The following is an 18,776-nucleotide window of genomic DNA, read 5'->3' as shown; positions in this document are numbered from 1 at the left end:
GTGCAGGAAAAGAAAGCCTCAAAACCTCTGGAGGTAAAAACCTGTGGGGGTTGCAGTGGCAGGAGAAACTCCCAGCCTCAAAAGAGAGACCATGGAGAGATCCAAGGGGTCCTAGAATGTACACAAACCCTCCCACCTAAAAATCAGCACCAGAAGGACCCAATTTGCTGGTGGGTAGTAAGCGAAGTGACTGAAATCTGGCCGGGAGCCAAGCAAGCAGCACTGTTCCCTCTCAGACACCCTCCCTCCTACAGCATCACAATTCAGCAACCTGGGTTGCCCCACCCTGGTTAATATCTAAGGCTTCACCCCTTCCAAAGTAATAGGTATGCTGAGACAAAGAAATAGGGCCCAAATGAAAGAACAGATCAAAGCTCCAAAAACAGAACTAAGTAATCAACAGATAGCCAACCTATCAGATGCACTGTTCAGAACACTGGTAATCAGGATGCTAACAGAATTTGTTGAGTATGGTCGCAAAATGGAGAAAAAATGAAGACTATGCAAAGTAATATAAAGAAAAATATACAGGGAACCAACACTAAAAAGAAGGAAACCAGGACTCAAATTAATGACTGGGAGCAGAAGGAAGAGATAAACATTCAACCAGAACAGAATGAAGAAACAAGAATTAAAAAAAAAAAAATGAGGAGAGATTTAGGAACCTCTGGGACAACTTTAAACAATCCAACATCTGAATCAGAAGGGTGCCAGAAAGAGAAGAGGGGGAGCAAGAAATTGAAAATTTATTTAAAAAAAAAAAAGGAGGAGAACCTCCTCAATCTGGCAAAGGAAATAGACTTCCAGGAAGTCCAGGAAGCTCAGAGAGTCCCAAAGAAGTTGGATTCAAGGAAGCACACACAAAAGCACATCATAATTGCATTACCCAAGATTAAAGATAAGGAGAGAATCTTAAAAGAAGCAAGAGAAAAAGATACAGTTACCTACAAAGGAGTTCCCATAAAACATCAGCTGGTTCCTCCAAAGAAACATTACAGGCAAGAAGGGGTTGGCAAGAAGTTTTCACAGTCATGAAAAGGAAGAACCTACATCCAAGATTACTCTATCCAGCAAGGCTATCATTTACAATGGAAAGGCAGATAAAGTGATTCTCAGATAAGGTCAAGTTAAAGGAATTCATCATCTGCAAGCTCTTATTTTATGAAATGTTAAAGGGACTTATATAAGAAAAAAAGAGATAAAAAAACTATGAACAGTAAAACAGAGGGCAGGGGGGAAAAATAGCAGAAAAGATATGGGAATAAGTAGCATAAATAGTAGGTACAAAATAGACAGAGGGAGGTTAAGAATAGTATGGAAAATGGAGAGGCCAAAGAACTTATATGTACAGCCCACGTACATGAACTAAGTCTGGGAGAATGTTGGGAGTTGGGTTGGTATAGGATGGAAGGCAAAAAGGGGAGGGAAATAATGGGACAATTGTAATAGCATAATCAATAAAATATATATTAAAAGACAGGGTACAGAGGGAATGCACTTCAACATAATAAAAGTCATATATTGCAAATCCACAGCTAACATACTAAATGGTGAAAACCTAAAAGTGTTTCCTTTAATGGCAGGAAGAAGACAAGGATGACTACTTTTGCCATTTGTATTCAACACAGTATTTAGAGGTGCTAGCCAGAGAAATCAGGAAAAATTAAAAAAATACTAATTGGAAAGGAGAAAGCAAAATTGTCTCTATTTAAACATGGTATGTTGTTATATGTAGAAAACCCTAAAATCTTCACTAAAAAACTATTAGAATAAACTAGTTTAGTAAAATTTCAGGATACAAAATTAATACGGAGAAACACGTGTTATTATCTACTAGTGACAAAATATCAGAAAGAAGAAACAGATCCCATTTACAATAGCATCAAATAGAGGAAAATATTTAGGAATAAATTTAACCTAAGAGGTAAAAGATCTATACACTGAAAACTATAAGACATTGATATAGTAAACTGAAAAAGACACTAATAAAAAGAAAGATATTTTGCCCTGGTTGGTGTTGCTCAGTGGATTGAATGCTGGTGAAAACCAGAGGGTCACTAGTTCTATTCCCAGTCAGGGCATATGCCTGGGTTATGGGCAAGGTCCCCAGTAAGGGGTGCTCAAGAGGCAACCATACATTGATGTTTCCCTCTCTTTCGCCCTCTCTTCCCCTCTGAAAATGAATAGATACAATATTTTTTTTAAAAAAAAGATATTTTGTGCTCATGGATTAGAAGAATTAAAAATGTTAAAATATCCATATTACAAATCCAATGCAATCCTTACCAAAATTCCAAGGTCATTTTTCACAGAAATAAAACAATTTAAAAATTGGTAATGAGCCACAAAATACTGCAAAGAATCAAAGCAATCTTGAGAAAGGAGAACAAAGGAGACATCATCACACTTCTTTACTTTCAACTTGTATTACAAATCTATAGTAATCAAAACAGTATGACATTGGTATAAAAACAGACACATAGATTAATGGAACAGAATAGAGAACTCATAAATAAACCCATGCATATATGGTTAATTAATTTACAATACAGAAGACAAGAATATATAATAAGGAAAGAATAGTCTCTTCAATAAATAATGTTGGAAAAACTCTAGATTCACATGCAAATGAATGGAACTGGAACCCTGTCTTACACCAGACACAAAAATCAACTCAAAAGAGATTAAATACTTTAACATAAAACCTAATGTGGTAAAACTCCTAAAAGAAAACAGGGTCTTGTCGATGATTTTTTTTTTGAATTTGACACCAAAAGCAAAGACAACATAAACAAAAATAATAAAGTAGTACTACATCAAACTAAAATGTTTCTGCACAGCAAAGGAAACCATCAACAAAAATAAAAAGATACACAATGAAATGGAAGGAAATATTTCCAAACCTCATATTCAATGAGATATTACTATCCATCAAGAAAATTAAAAAGTACCTTATGGGATTGGAGAAAATATTTGCAAACCAAATAACCAATAAGAGATTAATATAAAACAAATACAAGAAACTCATAGGACTCAATAACAACTAAAAATAACCCAATTAAAAATTGGGCAAAAAAACTGAATAAACATTCCAAAAAAGACATCAATATAGATGACAAGTCCATGAAAAGGTGCTGAACATCACTAACCATCAGGGAAACACAAAAGCACTATGAGATATTACCTCACACCTGTTCAGATGGCTATTATCAAGAAAACAAGAGATAACAAATGCTGTCAAGGATGTGGAGAAAAGCAAACCCATCTGCACTGTTGATGGTAATGTACAGCCACTATGAAAAACAATATGAAGGTTCATCAAGAAATTAAAAATAAAACTACCATATACTCTAATAATTTCACTTTTGGGTAGACATCATGAAATGAAATATCTGTACTCCAATGTTCATAGTAGCATACTTACATTAGCCAATGTACAGAAACAACCTAAGTGCGGATCAATAAGTGAATAAAGAAAATGGGATATATATGCTCGATACAGAGAAATCTGATCAGTACACTGGGAAGAAGTGAGGAGGGGTGTAGGAGGAGGTTCCCTGAAGCAATGATAAACAGTCTAGGATGGAATCGGCTGAGAAGCTGTATGCCTCCAGAGCACATGGAATTATGGGCAAGAAGATTTGAAATAATAGAAGGGCACTCAGATGGGCAGATATGGGATCTTTCTGGCTCTGAGGCTCTATTCTTCCTCTGGGATGCCTGGGTGATCTTGCTGCAGCTGCCTGCCTATATTAACTAACAGATGGTATTTTGGATGGGAAGAAACTCGGCACAGCCTAGGATCAGGCTGGTCTGGCAGAGGGCGGCAGGGTTATTCTTCTTTGCATGTTGTGGAAGAGGCTAGGGGATGACCACAGATGCAGAATCCAGTCATTCTTCCAAAGTTGTGTAGCTTTTGAATCTTATGTTGTTTTAGTATGTAATCTAACCCTATAGAAGATAATTCAAACTAACAGAGAGAATGATAAAACTCAGGTGTGAGTTTAGTCTTAGTTTATAGATTTAAGTGATTAAAGCTGTAACTAAATAATTAGAGTGCAGCCTTAACTGATATGTTTAAGTAACTAATGCATCTGGAAAGATGTTATTCCAAAATGGTGAAGCTTTTGATTAAAGGGTCCTTTCCTTTATCACCAAAACTTTGCTTCCAGAATTTTGCCTAGGGGGTGGTGGCGGGCAGCAGGACTCCAACTTCTGTCCCACAACATCCTGAAATATTTTCAGCTTTAAAAAAAATAAGTAAATCGTGTCATTTGTGACAACCTAGATTAACCTAGAGAGTATATGCAAAGTGAAAAAGGCGATCAGAAAAACAAATATTTTTACTCTAATTTAGGCTTTTGCCCCCTCTGTAAAATATTGACCATGGAGACATGTGTTTATTTCTGGGATTTCTATTCTGATCCACTGATCTAGGTGTCTGTTCTTGTGCCAGTACCAGACTGTTTAGATTACAGTGGCCTTGTAATATAGTTTTATGTCCAGTATTGTGACCACTCCTGCCTTGTTTTTCTTTCTCAAAATTGCTGTGGCTATTTGGGGTTCCTTATGGCTCCATATAAATTTTTGAAATGTCTGTTTTATGTGTGTGAAATATGTCATTGGTATTTTTATAGGGATTATGTTGAATTTATAAATTGCTTTGGGTCATATGGACATTTTGATGAGTAAAAATAGCCTCTTCAACAAATGGTGTTGGGAGAGCTGGACAGCTACATGGAAAAAAATTGAAATTTGATCACAGACTGACACCATAAACAAACATAAACTAAAGATGGATAAAATATTTAAATATAAGTTGCAACACCATTAAAGTCCTAGAGGAGAAAATAGGCAGGAAAATCAGATATCTCACGCAGCGATATCTTCACTGATATATTCCCTAAAGCAAGGGACATAAAGGAAAGAATAAACACAGGGACCTCTTCAAAATAAGAAGCTTCTGCATGGCTAAAGAAAACATCAGCAAAATGAAAAGGGAGCCAACCGTATGGGAAAATATATTTGCCAATGGTACATCAGATAGAGGTTTGATCTCCAAAATATATAAGGAACTCACATGACTCCACCCCAAGAAGACAAACGATCCAATTAAAAAATTGGAAAAGGATTTGGACAGACACTTCCCCAAGGAAGAGATTGAGAGGGCCCAGAGACTTTTGAAAGGATGCTCAGCATCACTAGCCATCAGAGAAATGCAAATTAAAACCACAATGAGATACCATTTCACATCAGTCAGAATAGCCATCATAAACAGATCAATAAACACTGGGTGCTCGTGAGGCTATGGAGAAAAGAAAACCCTAGAACACTGTTGGTGGGAATGCCGACTAGTGCAGTCAACTGTGGGAAACAGTATGGAATTTCCTCACAAAGCTAAAAATGGAACTGCCTTTTGACCCAGAGATTCCACTGCTCAGATTATACCTTAAGAATCCCAAAATGCCAATTCAAAGAATCTATGCACCCCAATGTTCATAGAAGCACAATTTACAATAGCCAAGTGTTGGAAGCAACCTAAATGCCCATCAGTAAGTGAGTGGATCAAAACACTATGGTACATTTACACAATGGAATACTATGCAGCAGAAAGAAAGAAAGAACTACTGCACCTTGCAACAGCACGGATGGAACTAGAGAGCATTATGGTAAGTTAACTAAGCTAGGGGAAAAGGACAAATACTATATGATCTCATTTATAAGTGGAACCTAACCAACAAAACAAGCAAGTAAGTAAAATATAACCAGCAACATTGAAAGAAAAAAGAAAGCAACAGGATCAGGAGGGAAGGAGACAGTGGGGGATGGGGAAAGGGAAGGGTCAAGTCAAGGAACATGTATAAAGGACCCATGGACAGAGCCAAAGAGGAGAACAACTGAGGGAGGGAGGTGGGGGAGGGGGACAAGAAGGTGGACACCGATGTATTTGAGCAATAAAAAAATAAAATTATTAAAAAAGAAAGAAAAATACAAATAATGGATGGTATACATGTATTTGAAACCTGTAATAAAATTTAAACTCTTAGATACAGAGGCTAGAAAATCATGCTATTGCTAGCGAGGGGTTCAAGGAAATAGGGAGCGTTTGGTGAAAGAGTAAAATTTTAAGGTATGAGATATATAAAATATGAGGATCTAATGTATACTTGATAATATTATATAATTGCAATTTGCTAAGAATATAGAACTTAAATATTGCCACCTAGAAACAAATAAAAAGAAAAAAGTTAAATATGTGAGTTGATGAATGTGTTAATAACTCAATGTGAAGAATTCTTTCACAATGTATATGAATATAAAATCATCATGGGCTCACTTCGGCAGCACATATACTAAAATTGAAATGATACAGAGAAGATTAGCATGGCCCCTGCGCAAGGATGACACGCAAATTCATGAAGCGTTCCATATTTTTTATTGTGGCGCTGAAGGACACACTGAATCAAAGAGACTTAACTGACATATATAGAACCTTACATCCCTAAGAAGAAAAATACACATTCTTTTCAAATGCTCATGGCAGCTTTTCAAAGATAGACCACATGATAGGACACAAAGCAAGCCTCAGCAAATTCCGGAAAATTGAAATAATACCAAACTTTTTCTCAGACCACAAGGCCTTGAAACTCCAAATCAACCTCAAAGAGAAACTTCAAAAACTTGCAAACTCATGGAGACTGAACACTACACTATTAAACAATGAATGGGTCAATAATGAGATAAGAGAAGAAATCAAAAAATTTCTGGTAACAAATGAAAACGAACAGACAACAGTCCAAAACCTATGGGACGCAGCAAAGGCAGACTTGGGAGGGAAGTTCATAGCAATACAGGCTTACCTAAAAAAGATAGAAACATTTCAAATTAAAGACCTAACACTACAACTTCAAGAACTGGAAAAACAACAGCAAATAAATCCCAGAGAAAGTAGAAGGAAGGAAATAGTCAAGATTAGAGCAGAACTGAATGACATAGAAACAAAAAGAACAAATCAGAGGATCAACCAATCCAGAAGCTGGTTCTTTGAAAAGATAAATAAAATTGACAAGCCTTTAAGAAGACTCATCAAGAATAGCAGGGAGAGGACCCAAATTAATAATATCAGAAATGAAAGAGGAGAAATAACAACTGATACCATAGAAATACAAATGATGATCAGAAACTATTATGAACAATTATATACCAAGAAATTTGAAAATCTTGATGAAATGGACAAATTTTAGAAAAGTATAATCTTGCAACACTGAAGGAGGAAGAAACAGAAAGCTGGAACAGACTGATAACAGCTGGGGAAATTGAAGCAGTCATCACGAAACTCCCAGTACACAAAAGCCCAGGTCCAGACGGTTTCACAGAATTTTACAAAACATTTAAGGAAGAGCTAACCCCTGTCCTTCTCAGATTATTCCAAAACATCCAAAGGAGGAAAGACTCCCAGACTCTTTCTATGAGGCCAGCATCACCCTGATCCCAAAACCAGATAAAGACCCTACAAAGAAAGAAAACTACAGGCCAATTTTGCTGATGAACAGAGATGCTAAAATCCTCATCAAAATACTGGCAAACTGCATCCAGCAATACATTAAAAAGATTATCCACCACGATCAAGTGGGATTCATCCCAGAGATGCAGGGACGGTTCAATATATGCAAATCAGTAAACGTGATACATCACATACATAAAAGGAAAGACAAAAACCACATGTTCATCTCGATAGATGCAGAAATAGCATTTGATAAGGTACAGCACCCATTTATGATCAAAACACTCAGCATAATGGGAATAAATGGGGCATTCCTCAACATAATAAAGGTCATATATGAAAAACCTACAGCCAATATCATACTCAACGGGCAAAAACTGAAAGCTTTCCCACTAATATCGGGAACACACCAAGGATGTCTGCTTTCACCGCTTCTCTTCAACATTGTATTGGAAGTCCTAGCCACAGCGGTCAGACAAGAGAAAGAGATAAAAGGCATCCAAATAGGAAAGGAGGAGGTAAAACTAACATTGTTTGCAGATGACATGATAGTGTACATAGAGAACCCTGTAGACTCTACCAAAAAACTCCTCAACCTAATAAGTGAATTTGGCAAAACAGCAGGATACAAAGTCAACATTCAGAAATCAAAGACGTTTTTGTACACCAGCAATGCAATAGAAGAAGAAGAAATCAGAGGAAGAAATACCATTCGATATAGCAAGAACAAAAATAAAGTACCTAGGGATAAATTTAACCAAAGACATAAAAGACCTGTATGCAGAAAACTATACAACTTTGCAAAAAGAAATTAAGGAAGACACAAACAAGTGGAAGCATATACCGTTATCATGGATTGGAAGAATTAATATCCTCAAAATGTCCATACTACCCAAAGTGATTTATCGATTCAACCCAATCCCTATTAAGATACCAATGACTTATTTCACAGAAATAGAACAGACATTTCAAAAATTTATATGGAACCATAAACGACCCCGAATAGCCGCAGCAATTTTGAGATAGAAACTCAAAGTAGGAGGGATCACAATACCGGACATCAAACTCTACTACAAAGTCACTATACTCAAAACAATCTGGTACTGGCACAAGAACAGACCCATAGACCAGTGGAACAGAATAGAAAGCCCAGAAATAAGCCCAGGTCTCTATGGGCATCTAATATTTGACAAAGGGGGCAGAAGCATAAAATGGAGCAATAATAGCCTCTTCAATAAATGGTGTTGGGATAGCTGGACGGCTACATGCAAAAAATTGAAATTGGATCATCAGCTGACACCATACACAAAAATAAACTCAAGATGGAAAAAAGACTTAAATATAAGTCGCAACACCATCAACGTCCTAGAGGAGAACATTGGCAGGAAACTCTCAGATATCCCACGCAGCAATTTGTTCACTGATATGTCTCCTAAAGCAAGGGACATAAAGGAAAGAAGAAACAAGTGGGACCTCATCAAAATAAGAAGCTACTGCACGGCAAAATAAAACATCAGCAAAATGAAAAGGGAGCCAACCATATGGGAAAATATATTCGCTCATGATACATCAGATAGAGGTTTGATCTCCAATATATATAAAGAATTCACTCGACTCCACTCCAAGAAGACAAACGATCCAATCAAAAAATGGGCAAAGGATCTGGGCAGACGCTTTTCCAAGGAGAAGATACAGAGGGCCCAGAGACATTTGAAAGGATGCTCAGCATCACTAGCCATCAGAGAACTGCAGATCAAAACCACCATGAGGTACCACCTCACTCCGGTCAGAATGGCCATCATAAACAGATCCACAAACAACAGGTTCTGGCGAGGCTGTGGAGAAAAGGGAACCCTAGCACACTGTTGGTGGGAATGCAGACTGGTTCAGCCACTGTGGAAAGCAGTGTTGAATTTCCTCCAAAAGCTGAAAATGGAACTGCCTTTTGATCCAGTGATTCCCCTGCTATACCCTAAGAACACCAAAAGGCCAATACAAAAGAACCTATGCACCCCAATGTTCATAGCAGCACAATTGACAATAGCCAAGTGTTGGAAGCAACCTAAATGCCCATCAGTATATGATTGGATCAAAACGTGATGGTACATATACACAATGGGATACTATGCAGCAGAAAGATAAAAAGAACTACTGATCTTCGCGACAGCATGGATGGAACTGGAGAGCATTATGCTGAGCAAAATAAACTAGGGGGCGAAAGACAAATACCATATGATCTCACCTATAAGCGGATCCTAACCAACAATACAAAGATGCAAGTAAAATATGACCAGCAACACTGAAAGGAAAAGAAATCAACAGAGACAAGAGGGAAGGAGGGAGGGGCGGGTAGGGAAAGGGAAGGGAAGGGGAAAGTCAAGGAACATATAGCAAGGTCTCATGTTCAAAACCAAACTGGAAGAGCTGAGGGAGGGAAGGCGGGGGCAAGGGAACGTAGTGGGGGGAGGCAGAGACAAATGTATTTAAAAATAAAGAAAGAAAGAAAGAAATGCTTGGGAATAAATATTAAAATGGTTACACAAAAATTCACCAATATTGACAAGCTTCTTTTAAAATATTTTATTTATTTATTTTTAGACAGAGCGGAATGGAGGGAGAAAGAGATGGGAAGAAACATCAGTGTGTGTTTGCCTCTTGCATGCCCCTTACTGGGGACCTAGCCCACAACTCAGGAATGGGTCCTGACTGGGATTCGAACCAGTCACTCTTGGTTTCGCAGGTCCAGCACTCAATCCACTGAGCCAAACCAACCAGGGCAATATAAGATTTTTAAAAAAATGCATACTGATACGACAGCTGTCACAATAACATCTAAAAAAAATTGTTTCAAATGAAGTTAGAGAGAACTAAGTGCTACAGAACCATCTTATGGAAAAAAACAAACTTTTTGTCCAACCCAAATAGTTTGCTGCTGCTGTAAGAAGCTGTCATAAAACTTAATCACATAATGCCCTGGCTGGTGTGGCTCAGTGGATTGAGCACTGGCCTGCAAACCAAAGGGTCATTGGTTCAATTCTCAGTCTAGGGCACATGCCTGGTTGTGGGCCAGGTTCCTAGCAGAGGCCATGGGAAAGGCAACCACACATTGATGTTTCTCTTCCTTTCTTTCTCCCTCCCTTTCCCTCTTTTAAAAAAATAAACAAATAAAATCTTTTTAAAAAGTCACATAAAGTCACCAATTATATTTAATTTATTCATTATATTTTAGCTTTATTAAGGTATAATTTTATACAAAAATATTGCTGACATTTGATATATACATCTTTTAAAAATTTATTTATTTTTAAATTTTTCACGTACATCTGTCTCCACTTACCTGCAACCACATTCCCCTGCCCCATCCACCCCCACCTCTCTGCTTCAATCCTTCCCCACCTTGGCTTCATCCATGTTTCCTTTATACCTGTTCCTTGATATGACTCTTCCTCTCCCCATCCCTGCTACCCGCCTCCCTCCCTCCTGTCCCCATCTGTTTCTTCTTTCTTTCAATGTTGCCGGTCATATTTTCCTTGCCTGCTTGCTTTGCTTATTAGGTTCAACTTATAGGTGAGATCATATGGTATTTGTTTTTCACTGTCTGGCTTATTTCACTTAGCAAAATACTCGCCAGTTCCATCCATGCTGTGCAAAGGTAGTAGCTCTTTCTTTCTATCTGCTGTGTAGTAGTACATTGTGTAAATGTACCATAGTTTTTTGATCCACTCATTTACTGATTGGCACTTAGGTTACTTCTAGCACCTGGCTATGGTAAATTGTGCCGCTATGAACAGTGGCATGCACAGGTTCTTTTGAATTGGCATTTTGGGATTCTTAGGGTATAATCCCAGCAGTGGAATCTCTGGGTCAAAAGGCAGTTCCATTTTTAGCTTTTTGAGGAAATTCCAAACTGTTTTCTACAGTGGCTGCACCAGTCTGCACTCCCAATAGTGTACTAGCATTCCCTTTTCTCCACAACCTTGACGATGGATGATATATACATCTTGACAAGCTTGGACATATGACATACACTCATGATACCACAACCACAATCAAGGTACTAAATATATCCATCACCTCCAAGAATCCCCAATGTTCTTTTGTATTTTGTTTTCTTCTTGTGGTGAGAATACAACATGAGATCTATCGTTTAAATGTATTTTACATTTCATCATACTATATTTTTAGCTATAGGTATTATGTTGTCCAGCATATGTCCAGAAATTATTAATCTCGTATAAGAGACACTTTATACCAATTGACCAACAATTCCCCACTTTCTCTTTACCCAATTCCTTGCAACTAATATTCCATTCTATTATTTTCTTGTATGACTTTGACTGTGTTAGATACCAAACATAAATAGAATCATGCATTATTTGTTATTAAATGATTGGCATATTTCACTTAATGTACTGTCTTCTAGGCTCATCTGTGTTGTTGCAAATGGCAGGATTTCCTTTTATAAGATTGGATAAGATTCCATTGTATATATGTGCATATTTTCTTTCTTTTAAAAATATATTTATTTACTTTTAGGCAGAGAGGAAAAGAGGGAGAAGGAGAGGGAGAGAAACATCAATGTGCAGTTGCCTCTCATGTGCACCCCACCACCGGTGACATGGCCTGCAACCCAGGCATGTACCCTGACCAAGAATTGAACCAGTGACCCTTTGGTTTGCAGGCTGGTGCCCAATCCACACCAGCCAGGGCCACATTTTCTTGATCTATTAATCTGTCAAAGAACATTTGGGTTGTTTGCATATCTCAGCTATTGTGAATAATGCTGCAATAAATATAGGGGTGAAGATTCTTGTTTGAGGTCATGTTTTAAATTATTTTGTATATAAACCAAGAAATGGGATTGTTTTATTATATGGTAGTTCTATATTTAAATTTTTGAGAGCCATCCATATTGCTTGGATTAGTGCTTGCACCATTCTACATTTTCAGTCACAGTGTACAAGGGTTACATTTTCTCCACTTCCTTCCCAACACTTGCTTTCATCTTTTGAGAGCTCTTTTCCTTTGTTTCTGTTTATTTTTATAATAGTAATCCTAACAAGTGTGTGGCAATACCTCATTGTGGTTTTGATTTTTATTTCCTTGATGATTATTTGAACAACTTTTCATATATGGCCTTTTGTGTGTCTTCTTTGGAGAAATGTCTAGTCAAGCCCTTGGCTCATTTTTAAAATTTGATGTTTATTTCTTTTTTTCTGTTTTCTTTTCTTTCTTTCTTTCTTTCTCTCTCTCTCTTTTTTTTTTTTTTTTTTTTTTTTTTTGCTATATAGTTGTAGGAGATTCTTACATGTTTTGTTTATAAAGTCATTATCTTCGGATAGATCATTTATAAATCTTTTATCCTGTTCCATAGGTTTCAGAGCTGTTATCTTACAGTTCTGTAGGTTTGACACTGGCCTCACTTGGGCTAAAATCAAGGTGTTGGCACAGCTGCATTCTTTTCTTGATGCTCTAGTGTACAATCTTCCTCCTTGCCTTTTTCCAGGTCCTAACAGCTGTCATTTTCATTGGCTAGTGGCCCTTTTCCTCCACCTCTAAAGGCAGAAACAGTAGATTTGACTCCAGCTTGACATTACATCACATAGCTCTGACGTATTCTGACTCCTTCTTCTACTTTTATAAAATGCTAAACCTATTTTTTATTATTTATGCTATTATAGTTGTTCCTGCTACCCCCCCCCCATTTTCCCACCTCCACGCAGCCTCACATTCTCCCTTCACTCAGTCAATCCCCATATTATTGTCCTTTACCATGGTTCATGTACAAGTGTTATTCTGGTTAATCCATTCACAATCTGTCATTCAGTCCCCTACCTTCACTCCAGCTGCTGTCAATTTGTTCCATGTATCTCTGCTTCTGTTTCTATTTTGTTCATTAGTTCATTGCATTCATTATGTTCCACATATAAATGAGATCATGTGGTGTTTGTCCTTCACTCCCTGGCTTATTTCACTTAGCTTAATATTCTCCAGGTCCATCTATGTTGTTGCATACAGCAAGGGTTTCTTTTTCTTTTCTTTCTTTTCTTTTTTTTTTTTACTGCTGTGTAGTATTTCATTGCATAAATACCATAGTTTTTTATCCACTCATCTACTGATGGGCACTTAGTCTGTTTCCAGATCTTGACCAACAGCACGATGAAAAGGAAACCCACTGCACGGGAAAATATTTTTGCCAATGGTACATCTGATAAAGGTTTACTATTCATATATACAAAGAACTAATACAACTTAACTCCAGGAAGACAAACATCCCAATTAAGAAATGGACAAAGTACCTGAATAGACACTTCTTCAAGGAGGACATACAGAGGGCCCATAGACATATTAAAAAAATGCTCAACATAACTAATCATCAGAGAGATGCAAATTAAAACCACAATGAGATATTGCCTCCCACCTCTCAGGATGTCTACCATCAATAATAAATCAACAAACAACAAGTGCTGGCGAGGATGTGGGGAAAAGGGAATCCTAGTGTAGTGTTGTTGGGAATGCAGATTGATGCAGTCTCTGTGGAAAGCAGGACAGAGATACCTCAAGAAACTAAAAATGGAACTGCCTTTTGACCCAGTGATTCCAGTTCTTGGACTATGCCCTAAGAATCCTGAAACACAAAGACAAAAATATATATATGATCCCCCATGCTCATAGCAACATTAATTATAATAGCCAAGATCCTTCTTCTACTTTTAAAGACTCTTGTAATTACATTAGACTCACCTAAGTTATAAAGGATAATCCCAAGAGCAATGTTAATTTCATTTTGTCATGTAAAGTAACATACTCACAAAATAAAGTGATTAGTATATGGCCATCTTTTGAGGGAGCATAATTTTATCTATTATATGGAATAAAAGTTGTGCGGCCAAAGACAAAACCCATTTGGTTTTCATACAGGTTACCAAAATTTGGATCTAGCTTTTTGTAAGGTATACTCAGTGAGATGTCAGTGGGTATAATGCACACACATACACAAATGCATGTATAACCTGCACACACTTATGCACAAAAATACACTCATTCCCACACAGAGACTTGATAGACTGATATTCACTATTAAACTTTAAGTTAGGGAGAGGCTATGAAGCCTTTCTTAAACTTAACAAATTTTAAGCTTTTATAAAACTGATTATAAATTTGATTTTAAAACATATATCTTTCTGGACTAGTTGGAAGCATTAACCTATGATTTTGACAGCTAGTTCCATTTTCTTTTAGAGATTGCTACAAATAATATCAACTCAATAACTGTCCAATTTGTCTATTTTTTTGTCTATAAACTCCATATTATCATTGATCTTCCCCTTTTAGATATATTTAATTGATTGCTAGCTCACTGCTCACTGCCAGTAGAACTCAGAGGCATAGCACACAGGCATATACATGTGCTTATATCTCTTTATGAAGTCAAATATGATTTATGCATTTTCAAATATATTAACTAATGAGAAAATTATTATTTCTAGTTAGCAAGAGGCTACTAATGAGGCCCAGTTGTTATAAAGGCCAATCATCTTCTCTCTAGTTCATGCCCACAGTTTCCCAGTTTATAATCCTCACGTTAGCCAATGAAAAGCAGGCTTTTTGTCTTAAGTTCCTTGAGATTTTTCCATGATTGGATCATTTCTATTCTCCAGTTCTCAGACTAAATGTAACCTCTCCATGAGGCCTTTTTAGCTACTTCTAATGGAGTAGTCTTGCCCAGTGAATTCATATCATGTTATCTTATTCTTTTCCTTCATAGAACTTAATAAAAATCTGTGGACATCTTATGTACTTGTTTGATTCTCTAATAACTGTCTTTTTCCCCAACTAAAATCTAAGTTCCATGATGACAGAGGCTTTGTCGGTCTTGTTTACTGCTATATCTCCAGTGACTAGATCTGGGCCTGCGACATAACAAGTAGTCAATAATACATAATTGTATGATGAATCATTATTATTTGGGTTACAAATAAAAATATGGGTTACTGAAGCAAAATTTCTAGCCTTGTACCACCAAGCCTCTGTGTGACACAAGTAGGACCATATCCCTTGTCACCTAATGATTAGGGAAGTGTTCTTTGCTTTATAAAATATAATTTTATTATTATTAATTTGTGAGCCTGCTGTCAATTATTTGGAAATTACTAGTCAATAGTTTCCCTCACTGCTTTGAGAATGACTCTGTAAGTACTGGTGTTTGGTCAGTGAATAAATATACCAGTATAGGACACAGAAAGAAATGAGAAAGTTAATATTTTCCCTTTCATAAGTCATCAGTAAAGAAACAATTTCCCTTTTTTTCTTTCCTGTTAGTTCCTTAGGGACCTTCTAATGTGATTCCACAACTACTATTTCCAATTTCTGAAGCATAAGATCATCTACTGAGGAAATTTTTTCAGAACTGCCAAACATTAGTAACTTCAAGTAAACTTTATGATATGCAGGTAGCAGTATAGGGACAACGTGAAATTCAAAGACAGGTTTTCATTAATTTTGGTGAAGGAGAAAGGACTTGATGATTAAAGCTAAGTGATATGAGTACTGTAATCTTATATCTATGGGTTAATGCTGCCACCAGCTTTGGATACATTTTCATACATCACATATTTGCGCTAATCTTAACAATATAATCTCTTAAAATGACTCAGATGTTGAAGGCAGTCCAAGTATTGAATGGAATCTGACTGTGGGCCTAGTAGTGCCACGTTTGCTATATGGAGTCTAAACTAAATTTTAAAAACACCACTCTCCTACATTCAGGGAGCTTCTGGGTCTCATCCTTCCTTGTGGAAAAATAATTAAAGTTAGCTTTATAAAGGATCAGTGGATTTATCAGGCAGCAGTACATTTCAATAAAACACAACCCTAGGAGATTTATGGCAGTGGCTGGACTCCAGTGGGATTGGGATATCATTAAGGATTTACTCCTTCACTAAATCTAATTCTTCTCATTATGTTTTCATATGCAGTTTCAGCTTTAAGCTGGTTTTTTAGAAATAATTTTATAACTAAATGGGAAATTCCACTGAAATAGGTAATGATTCTTCAATCTTGTATGGTCCTAAAATTATCATTTTGATTTGATACCCTGTGTTTCTCTTAAGTATGTGCTAAACAATTTTTAATATTGACATTAAAATAAATTAAAATTTAAAAATAAAAGTTTAGAAAACTGAGATAATTAGAGATCCCTAAGAAAGTTTCAAGTCTAGGATTGATGAATGCAGTGCTGTCAGACTCCTTTTTGAAATGAAGCTAGAGACTGTTCATACATAGTAAAATTCTTTTTCAAAATAAACTAAAAAATTAGTGCAACTTTAGTTATTACATTATTCAATTTCAACATCCACCCCATTATTATACACATAAACTTTTAAATCACATGGTCTTGTGTGTGTGTGTGTGTGTGTGTGTGTGTGTGTGTGTGTGGTAAGGGACAGGGGAAAGGCAGAGAGTAATAAAACAGATTTATCTTGATTAATCCTTGCTTTGAAAAGTAATCTCATGACAAATTATTTTCACCTTCTCAGTATTGTTTATTTTGATTTGATGGCCATTCCACCTTTATTCCACAGTTCACCCAGGCTGTAAACAAGAGAAGATGTACAATGGCATACCTTGAAAATTATTCATGGTTGAAAAAATCAAAATAGTAGAGCCAAAGGCTACTATTTGTTATTTGCAGAATATATGAATTATTCAAATACAAATTAAATCACTCTTTTGTCAAACAGAGTAAGAACAACATAAAATGGCATAACAGGAATCCATCTGGGATACAAGAAAAAGAAAAAAAAATATAGCCAAAACCCAATTTCTTGGTTTCCAAAATGATGTTCCATTTACTTAATTTTCCACAGGCAATATAGGTTCCTTGAGAAAACAAGTTACATTTACTTCAAATGTTAGCTTGAAAAATGTTTAAAGGAGGAAAATTCAAGAGTAGGTCTCATTTTGTAAGAACAAGAGATAGGAGGAATGTAGTGTAAAACACACTGGCTGACTTGGGATAACCATATCTCAGATTTCATGTAAAAATTATATGTAAAAACTTAAAATGTTGCAAGTGATGCCCATTCCAGGCCTAGTTACTAATGGGTCTGGTATCTTCTGCTTGCCTTAGAGTCTCTAAGTAAAGAACATTGGACTAAACAAGTAAATAATAAAAAATGTGGAAAAAGAAGAATGTAGAGGAGAAATGAGGTGCTTCTGACACAGGTCAGCACCAAGTCTCCAGAAATGTGAGTGTAAGGCCATGATGGGTGCTCTAGGCTCAGCCAAACTCTCAGCTGAATGCAACTGTATGAATGACCAGTCAAAATCACGTGCAGCAGCAGAAATACCAGCCTCTCACAGCATCATGAGAAAAAAATGAATAATTGCTTTTAAGCCACTAAATATTGTAGGGTGCTTGTTATACAGTAATAGATAATTAAAATGTCCACTGTATTAAATTATATCTCTACTCACTCAATTGTTCAAGTCAGAAATCTGACTTTCATTACAATATTCTTTTTTTTTTTACCACCCCATATCCAATCCATTTCCAAGTGTATTCGACTACAAGCTTCTTGAAGACAGAAGCTATGTCTCTCCTGTTCACTAATGCATTTCCAGCATTTAACACAGTGCCTGAGAAAAAGTAGTGGTATACCACAAATCGATATACAGAAATACACAAATCCCGCATTTATACAACAAGGACCTCAGAATTTTCCCAGCAATGAGGAAATATTTCTGTCAAGAGAGAGAGCTAAAATGAGTAAGCCCTTATGACCCTAAGGGAGGAAAATACAAATAAGACCAGCAAGACTGAAAGAAAAAAAGAAACCAACAGAGACAAGAAGGAATGAGGGAGGGGTGGGTGGGGGAAAATGAAGGGAAGGGGCAGGTCAAGGAACATATAGCAAGGACTCATGGACAAGGCCAAAGTGGGGAAAGATTGAGGGAGGGAGAAGGGGGCGGGGGGCATCAGAAAGTGGGGGTGGGAAGGCGGAGACAAATGTATTTGAAAAAATAAATTAATTAATTAATTAAAAAAAGAAACTTCAAATAAGGGCTGATTTTGAAAGGGGATTCATATATACACACGGATTTCCTTACCTGGACTTAGTAAGCTAGACTTGTAGATTCAGCACAAAGCCTATTTTTAGGTAAGACTTCTCTTGTAAAGTTAACAAGACCTGTCCATCTGTTTGTCTACTAGTATGTCTTTCCAGAAGCCACCAGTGATATGAAAACTCAAATGTCCAGGATTCCAAAT

The 18,776-nt window shown here is 36.7% G+C and overlaps 1 protein-coding gene and 1 non-coding gene across 2 annotated transcripts in view; one reads left to right on the top strand and one right to left on the bottom strand.

Annotated features, from left to right (window-relative positions):
• The window catches only part of IL1RAPL2 (interleukin 1 receptor accessory protein like 2), a 744,540-nt gene that overhangs the window by 391,795 nt on the left and 333,969 nt on the right, over positions 1-18,776 (bottom strand). The gene's annotated exons all lie outside the window — the stretch shown is intronic.
• Positions 6,330-6,436, top strand: LOC129073261 (U6 spliceosomal RNA). Its single transcript, XR_008529424.1, has one exon. It is a non-coding gene; the product is annotated as a U6 spliceosomal RNA (small nuclear RNA).

This window comes from Pteronotus mesoamericanus, unplaced genomic scaffold (genome assembly GCF_021234165.1).
Source record: "Pteronotus mesoamericanus isolate MK-2021 breed Mesoamerican mustached bat unplaced genomic scaffold, CSHL_Meso_final contig_37, whole genome shotgun sequence".
Lineage (NCBI taxonomy): Eukaryota > Metazoa > Chordata > Mammalia > Chiroptera > Mormoopidae > Pteronotus > Pteronotus mesoamericanus.
The sequence above is the reverse complement of the archived record's forward strand: the minus strand, read 5'-3'. Positions and strand labels throughout refer to the sequence as shown.